The following is a 9913-nucleotide window of genomic DNA, read 5'->3' as shown; positions in this document are numbered from 1 at the left end:
AGCTATTATGAAATGAGCTGCTACAAACATGGTTGAGCAAATCTCTCTGGCCTGTGGTTTGAAGGTTTTAGGGTAGATGCCCAATAAGGGTATAACTGGGTCTGTTGGTATTTCTATAGTCAGCTTTTTCAGGAGTCTCCATATTGCTTTCCAAAGTGGTTGTACCATCCTACATTCCCACCAACAGTGAATGAGTGTTCCTGCTTCTCCACATCCTCGCCAGCATTTATTTTCATTTGATTTTTTTGATGTTTGCTATCCTTATTGGGGTAAGGTGGAATCTCATAGTTGTTTTAATTTGCATTTCTCTGATGATTAGGGATGATGAACATTTTCTTAAGTGTGTGTTTGCCATTTGTATATGTTCCTCTGTGAACTGCCTATTCATCTCTTTGCCCCATTTTGTGAGGGGGTGTTTGTCTTCTTATTCTTTAGATTTTTGAGTTTTTCATAGATTCTAGAGATTAGGCCTCTATCAGTTGGATAACCAGCAAATATTTTCTCCCATTCTGTGGGTAATCTATTGGATTTGCTTATTGTATGCTTGTCTGTAAAGAAATTCTTCAGCTTCATATGATCCCATTGGTTGAGTGACTGTTTAAGATCATGAGCCACTCCGGTTTTGTTCAGGAAGTCTCGTACCAATAACTGTGTACTAACTCCACAATGCACCCATTTACATCAACAAGGAGGATCCATTGGGAGGGAGTAGATCATGGATTAACTTAAACAATAGTACCAAACTGCCTGTATTTGCTGAAAAGAAAACTAATAAATTAAATTAAAAAAATAAAATAAAATAAAAAGGAAAAAAAAAAAGGAAGTCTTTTTCCATTCCTATATCATGGAAAGTACTTCCTAAATTTTCTTCCAGTAGTATTCGAGTTTCTGGTCTTATGTTGAGGTCTTTGATCCATTTGGATTTGAGTGTAGTGCATGGTGAAATGTGTGGATCAAGTTTCAGTTTCCTGCATGTGGTTATCTAGTTTGTCCAGCACCATTTGTTGAAGATGCTATCTTTTTTCCAGTGTATCTTGTTCAGGCCTTTGTTGAATATCAAGTAGCTACAGTTGCTTGACCCAAAATCCAGGTCCTCAAGTCTATTCCATTGGTCTATACTCCTTTTTTTGATGCCAGTACCATGCTGTTTTTATTACTATGGCTTTGTAGTATAGCTTTAGATCAGGTATAGTGATGCCGCCAGAGGTATTTCTTTTGCTGAGGACATGTTTGGATATGCGAGGCCTTCTGCTTTTCCATATGAAATTTGAGATCATTTTTTCTATCTCTGTGAAGAACACTGGAGGGATTTTAATTGGAATTACATTAAATCTATATATTGCCTTTGGTAGGATTGTCATCTTCACAATGTTAATTCTGCCTATCCCGGAGCATGGGAGTTCTTTCCATCTTCTCAAATCCTCCTCAATTTCTTTTTTGAGTGTTTTTATATTTTCGTTGTATAGATCTTTTACTTCCTTGGTTAACGTTTTTCCAAGGTATTTTATTTTTTTGTTGCTATAGAAAACAGGACTATGTCCCTAATTTCTTTTTCTGTATCTTTTTCATTTTCATACAGAAATGGTACTGATTTTTACAGAATAATAAAAACCTGGCACAGGAATTTATAAAACATGTTAAGAGACACAGCCTTTAATAAGACTTGAAAACTCCATGAGGGTTTTGTACATATTAAACTTAACAAAACAAACAAATTTGTGAAATATTCTACTTTTATCTGATTTACTATCACTTAGGATGTATCTTGCCCACACTACCCAAGCTGTATGAACTTATAAAACTATCCTACCAATTTAAGCAATGTAAATACTACAATCTTAATCCATATTTTTGATTCTTATGTAATAATAAACTATGAAAGAGAAAGTAAGTCCCAGGATACAAACATTATGCACTAAAGAAGAAAAGCAAGTAAAAGTGTCTGGAAATGTTTTACAAGTAAGATTATGGACTAATTTTTTTTCTACATAGTATTATCAAGATTCTGTCACATTTGTGGGTTATTGATTTGAAGCAGAGGTGGGTTTTGATATAATTTATTCCAGGCTACACACTGTATAATTATTCAAGTGCTTCATTTTCGTTTGGACTTGCCTATTTGTTTTAAATGTTATTACTTGCTTCACTGCATTTTCATTTTAGTGAACACACTGATAAATATTTCTATCAATTGCAGATGTGATTTTTGCATAAGTAACTACTATGCTAATACTATGGTTTAATACAGTATTAGATGCCACAGGTTCCCATAGAAGCAATTAGAAAATGTTTCAGCATTTGTGTACTCATAAAGGCCTTATGGAATGGTTTAAAGTGCGCTTATAATTAGTAATTTTAATGCTTCATATATTTCCAAAAGGCCTTAGGCACAAAGCCAGGACTGTTCCTGGGTAAAATGATGAAGCAGACAAACTTGCTTTTCATTTTTTTTTTTTCATCCTTTTATTCTTACTTTGTAAGACCAGTGACTTTATCATTGACCAAAGGTCAAGGGCTCCTAAATCCAATCAGTCTTGTAAACACAGATTCTTTGAACCATCTTTTCTATTAATATTCTCTGAGTTCCCCTTGCTCATTGATATTTGTCTACTTTGTTTGCATCTGTGGCAATTTAATGATGTTCTCTTAAGAGAATGTACAGAACATCAAAGTATATTAAATGGTCAGCCACAGAATATAAATATTATAGTTCCCATGATGCAAACTGGTTGGTTACCTGCTCCATTATCTTTATAATTTTACTGCTAGTAGATTTAGTTCACTAACATGCTTGATTTTTCATTGTGTTTTACAGATGAGCCTAATAATGGTACCAAACTGCCTGTATTTGCTGAATAGAAAACTAATAAAAAAAGAAATTATCATTTTCCATTTAATTTTTATTGCTGTCTACTCACTATACAAAGATACAAAGTGAGAAGCTTTGTCACAAGTTCATTCAACTATATAATGTATGTTGACCATATTCATCCATAAACACCATATCCTATCCTCCAATGAGTTCCCTTTCTCTTCCCAAGTAATCCCCTTTCTATTCCATGTATGACCCTGAATCTTTCTTTGTTTTTCTTTTGCCAATATTGTATATCTTGTAGACATCTAAATATCTGAAATCCTGTTTTATGCAAAAAAGAGACCTTACTTAGCTGAAGATGATGCATAAGCTACTTGCGTGCTTAAACTTACTCTCTCACCAAATCATGCTTCCTTTAATAAATCACTTACACACACACACACGCACACGCATGTGCACATGCACGTGCACACACAATTTATCACTCATCATTTGATGAACACTTAGGCTGATATGAATATCTGGTTCTTCTGAATGGCACCTCACTAAGCACAGTAGTATTGGTTCGGATATTTCTGTAATATCCTGACACACAGAGTGTCAGAGTGGGAGAGTATTCCCTGTGCATCCTGAACATGAATAGAGTGAGTCACACAAAGAATAAGCAAGTTTGTGCACAAAGTCTACACATCACACTAGGACTGGATTGTGCTTTGGTCAGATGTAGAGTCTGTTCTGGGGACTATTGTACTTCAGCCAGCAACAGGATTCACTCATGCTGCACACAAAACAGAAGCTATGTCCTATCACCACAAAGAGTAGCAACACTGGAAAGAAATTAACTTCTCTCTAGTGTCATTCATATGTGAGGGAATTATAAATCAAAAATTGAATGATAAATTATGCATATTTATTCAAACATTGATACTGCTACAAATAACAAAATAACAAGCTGGCATTAATTTTTATTTTAGAAGATTTAGTAATTAGCACATTAGCATAGTAACTGCTGGATAAACTTACTACAGAATAAAAGGTCATGAGAATTTATAACACTTATGTATGTCAAGACTAGTATCTCATCTAAAATGATCAATCAAAATAGAATCAAGGCTAGTTGGAAAGGAGTTCAGTGGAAGGGTGACATATGAGGGTGAAAAAGAAGGCAATGTGAATGAATTATGATCAAAATATATTATGTACATATATAAAATTTGTCCATAAAAAGTTTAGCCATTCCAAACAAAGTTTTTTTTTTTCTTTTTTTAACCAAACTGTAGTGTTCATCATGTCTCTGGCTCTGTTCTATGCAATTTCCATGAATAGCACATTATTTTGTATTTTCCATTTTACAGATGAGGGATGAAGCAAAAAATTATTAATTTCCTTGCCCAAAAATCACATAGTACACCATAGAATCAGGGTTTGAAGATTCAGAAATTCTTCTATAGAGAATTTTCTCTTAAATATTAGGATATAAAGCTTCGGGGCTAAAGGGTTTTTGTTTGTTTGTTTGTTTTTATCCCCAAGGATACTGGAAAAAATATAGGTCTTCATTCTTCTTATATAAAAATGATGAAGACATGAGGAGCTGCCTCATTTGGTAAGGCATTTTTTAGGCAAGTGTCTGGGACCCCACAATCCATGTAAAAGTCAACCATGGTAACATGTACCTTTAATCTCAGTGCTGAGGGTTAAAGACAGAAGGATTAGTGGACCTTGTTGGCCAACTAGTATAGTTGCATGGGTGATGTGAAGGTTAAGTAAGAGGATCTCTGTCAATAAAAAGGTGGAGAGCAAATAAGGAAGGTACCAAAATTTGACCTCTGGTCTCCATACATGTGCACCCACACTCATACAAAAATGCTGACAAACTTATAGCCATAAGCACATGCAAAAATGACAAGCAATGAAATATTGTATTATAAATAAAGATATAAAAGTTATGCAAATCAAGATATACAGCTAGATGACTGAAGTGAGAGCAATAAGTACTATATACAATAAATTATAAAATAAAAGCCCTAAATAGTGTATTAAGTTGTTCCCAATTATTTCCCTAACCTGTCAACAAATCATAATAATGACTAATTTTGCCCTATTGTAAAAGCATATTATAATTTTTGTTTTATATTGTTTATATTTCTCGAAACATTACAAATATTCATATTCCATTCTCCATAATCATGGGTCTGGTATGTACATATTATTATATCTGTCTTTACATCCCAATATGTACATCTATTTTGCATAAAAAGAATTTCAGATTGTACCTGAGTATGTATGCTAAGGGTAATAACACTGTGAACTTTCTTGTGCACCTGAGTGAATTTGTAAAATACACATTCTTACAAGGATACACATAGAAATGTCCATAGACCACATACATCTTTCATAGCCAATGACAAACTATTTGTCAGAGTGACTTATTTGTGATCATAACTGCTCATGGGAGTTCTAGTGGCTTCTTAATACCAGACAATTATGTCTCTTCCCTACCACAGAGAGAAACAAATCCTTTTGCCTAGAAAATTAAAACTTTCACCTTCAGTATTTTCTTAAATCTTAACTTACCTCTTTATTTAAAGATAGCTTCATCTGACAGTATGGTTATACATTATTTTCTTTTTATATATTTTTTAAATATTTTATTTATTTATTTGCAAGGAAAGAAGAGAGAAAGAGTGAGAAGGAGGGAATGTACCTCCAGCCACAGCAAATGAACTCCAAATGTGTGCACCACCTTGTGCATCTGGCTTTATGTGGGTACTGATGTAGGGAACCTTGGTTGCCAGGCTTTGCAGGCAAGTTTCTTAACCACTAAGCCATCTTTGTAGCATTATTTTCTTTTGTAAAATGATTTTATGCTATAACATTTTATAGTTTAACTTTTTGTACCTTATAGCATGATTTATCTCATAAGCAGTTTATGCAGTCTTCTATTTTGTCTTAATTATAGTAGTTGTAGTTATCTCTCCTATTTGATTTACCCTCATCTTTTTGAATTGAATTGCTTTTATTCTGGATTGAGAAATCGTTATAATTTTCTTTTCTTTTTTTTTTTCTTAGTTTTTAAATGTATGAAAGAGAGAGATAGAGGGGGAGAGGGAGAGAGTGAAGCAGGGAGAGAGAGGAAGAGGCAGGTAGAGAAAGAATGGGCACACTAGGGCTTCCAGCCACTGTAAATGAACTCCAGATGCATGCACCCCTTTGTACATATGGCTTATGTGGGCACTAGGGACTGGAATTTATGTCCTTCAGTTTTTCAGGCAAATGCCTTAACCTCTAAGTAATCTCTCCAGCCCTTATTTTCTATTCTTTTTAAAAACTTTTTTCATTGACAGCTTTTTGCCTGTGTTTTTTTTTTTTTTTCAGTTTTGAAATATAGTAATTCAAGGCTACTGTAAAGTGTACTAAAGTAGTTACCATGGACTGGAGAGATGGCCTAGCAGTTAAAGTGCTTGCCTGTGGAGTCTAAGGATCAAAGTTCTACTCTCCAGATCCCATGTAAGCCAGATGCACACATCTGGAGTTCAGTTAGAGTGGCTAGAGGCCCTGGTGTGCTAAGTCTCTCTCTCTCACTCTTGCTCCTGTGGTCTTGTATATAAAAAAGACAGTATGTTGGGCTTACCTCAAAAAATAGTTATTATTACCTCTTCCCAGATAATGTTAAATCCTAAAACATTTGGCTCTTCATATACTGCCAAATTTTGTGCAAATTTTAATATATTTAAAAATTTTATATATTTGTTATCTACAGCATATCAATATTTGAATTCTAATTAAACTTACATTCGCCTACTTACTATTTTTTAAATAAGTATTATTATTTCTTGTCTCCCGCTGTGGCTCACTTCCTCTGTAACAGAAGAATGTCCTCTAATGGTCTCTTTTATTCATCATTTATCTTGTGGACTTGTGTGTAGTGTATGCATGTGTGTGTGCATGCACATGCATGCATGCATGTGTCTGTATGTGTGTGGTCACATGTATGCAGGTTTATACTGAAACAGGTATAGGCCAGAGGTATAAGTAAGGTGTCTTCATTGGTTGTTCTTCACTTTTGTCCTTTAAGACAGAGTTCCTTACTGAAACTAGAGATCACTAATTCTGCTTTAGGAACTAGTCAGTGAGCCGTAGGAATTTTCTGTCAACATCTCCCCACAGCTGGGATTATAGGCACACCATTAAAATCAAGCTATTCTATGCTTGATTTTGCCTAGCTTCTGGGAATCTGACCTTAAGTCTTCACGTTTGTGCAACACTGAGCCATCTTCCCACACCTCTAGTGTTCTCTTAATGAATGTCTCCTCATAAATATCTTAATTTAGGTTTGTCTATCAACGTCTTTATTTTATGAGTTGTGAAGGAGATATTTGCTTGTAACATAATTCTTTGTTGATCTTTTTGTCAGAATGTGGAAAGCATCCTCCCATTGACACCTGAATACATTCAGTTCATCTTGATATTGGAAAGACATTTTTTCTGCTTCTTTAGGATAGGTTGGCTGCACCATCAATAGGATAAGCATAGGTCATCTTGCTTTTACCTACTTTGCTTAGTCTTTTCAAAAGATTCTATTTATCTAAAAGGATATAGTGGATTTTAAAATGAGTTCTTCACAAGTAAGCTGAAATATATATTCTATTCAGTTCTAGAGGGTTCTGACTCCTTTTATTGCAGTTCAGGTGGAAATGGTCTCAGACCTACTCGAGCTGTAATTAATCCAATGATAAACCCACCATTACCTTAATTATTATGTTTTTAAACCTTTGACTCTAGTGTGCATGTGTTTGTGATTCTTTCATGTCACTGCAGGTTCCCTGCAGAGATATAAATACTGCATTTAGCAGTTTTACTTTCTAAATATTTTTCACCCAATATAATTAACAGAAAAGTTGATTTTAAGTATTTTAATCATTTGAAGTATCTAACGCACTAACATTCAGCACCTTTGCAGTGCTGTTGAACAATTACCAAAATCCATCACCAGAATATTTATCTTCCTAAATGGAAACTCAGTGTATTTAAACACAATTTACTTATTTCTGACCCCCATCCTGACCACCAACTTTCCACACTGAATTTGACTACTCTGAGGATCACATGTTACTGGACTCATGCTATGTGTCTTTTTGTAACTCTTTCACTTGGTAACATGTCCTCAAAATTCCTTCACATTGAAATATGCATCAGAATTTCCTTTACCTTTAAGGATTGCCTATACATATGCCACAGATTTTTATCCATATTCATCTGTTTATAGATACTACAATTTTTCTCCTTTTGTCTGTTATGATTAATGTGAATATAGACATACAAATATCTCTCCATGACTCTGATGTCACATTTTTGGCATGTCCTGACAAGCAGGATTACTAGAATATGTGGCTTTTCCATCCTAGTCATCACTAGACTATTTCCAGAGTTCCCATATCACACATTGGCATTACACTCCCACCAGCAGTACATATGGGTGCCAGGTTCTCCATATCCTTGCCAATGCTTAGTCCTTTATTTTTTCCCTCTTTGGGTGACAGCAGTCTGAGTGAGCTACTGATATATAAAAATGTGGGCTGGCTGGCTTCACTTTCATATTTTTCTTTGCCATAATTATACTTCCTCTTAAAACTGTAAGCCTGACATAAACTCTTTCCTTCTATAGTCTACTACTTGATGGGTATTTTACCCAGCCATAAGAAGGGACTTCTACATATCGTTTTGGATGTTTGTACTTATTCTTCATTAAGCATAATTATTCAAATTATGTTTTCATGACTTTAATTTTTTAAGTAAAACCGTTTTTGAATTTCGTGGTTAAATTTTATTTTTAAACATATTCATCATCATTACTCTAACACCTATGTTTTGATTATTTAGTGATGTGATAACTTATTAATTTACCTTGCTTTAGAGTGAATGTTTGTACCTTCAAAAATTATGTTAAAGTCCATAATCCATAGTTACCATTTTTATATAGAGGGACTTTATGGCAGTTATTACAATTAAATGAGATTATAAGAGTGGAGTTACTTTCCAGTTAAAATAGATGCTTTAAAAGAAGAGAACACCAAAGCCAGGCATGGTGGTGCATGCCTTTAATCCTAGCACCCTGGAGGCAGAGGTAGGGGGATCACTGTGAGTTTGAGGCTACCCTGAGACTATACAGTGAATTCCAGGTCAGCCTGAACTAGAGTGAGACACTACCTTGAGAAACAAAACAAATGAACAAACAAACAAACAAACAAACAAAAAAGAACACCAGGCTAGGGGAGATGAATCAGCAAGTAAGAGCATTTGTTACACAAATATGAGGGTCTGAGTTGATTCCCAGGGCCTGTATACAAAGATTGACCTCACAGCTCCTATTTATAAATCCTCAGGGTGGTGGAAACAGGAGGAGCACTATTGCTAACTGGTTAAACTGTCTTAACTGTTAAATAGTACTTACAGGTTCAGTGAGGGTTTCTGTCCAGGAAAAACAAAGTAGAAGAGGGATAGGGAATGACACCCAACATATTTTGGCACTAAATATCCCATACCATTGTATTTCACATGGACATCATAGTATTTCAGTGCTTTCCATCAGTTCTGAGAGTAGGTCCTTCTTTGCTCTTCTCATATTGTGTTGTCTATTGAAAATTCAGTCTGATACCTGAGCTATGCTCTTAAAATGGTGAGCTCTGATAACTGGTCCCATAGTTGGAACCAATGCTTAGATGCAACAGATTCCAGCTACATTTTTAATCTTTAACCAATGACTGTGGTAATTTTCCCCATTCTCCTGTCCCTCTCACTTAGCTCTAAACCAGAAAATAGGAAAGTTCCATGCTTCATCTATTGCAAGAGGAGAGAGGTCAAAGGAAACAAGACAACCTTATTAAGATGATGATCTCTGCTCTATCTCTGTACCATAAACACAGCATAATCCAAAAGAGCATCACTGCCCCTTCCAGCTTCTCAACAACTCATTATGTCATAAGTCTATGAATTTGTGTGGGGGCATTTGTATGTGCTCACTTATGACTTGTAAGTTATCAATATATCAACATTAAACGGAGACTTTTCTCCTGAAAGATAATCTTTAAATTGGCCATA

Source organism: Jaculus jaculus, chromosome 6 (assembly GCF_020740685.1).
Source record: "Jaculus jaculus isolate mJacJac1 chromosome 6, mJacJac1.mat.Y.cur, whole genome shotgun sequence".
Lineage (NCBI taxonomy): Eukaryota > Metazoa > Chordata > Mammalia > Rodentia > Dipodidae > Jaculus > Jaculus jaculus.
This window is presented reverse-complemented; position numbering follows the sequence as displayed.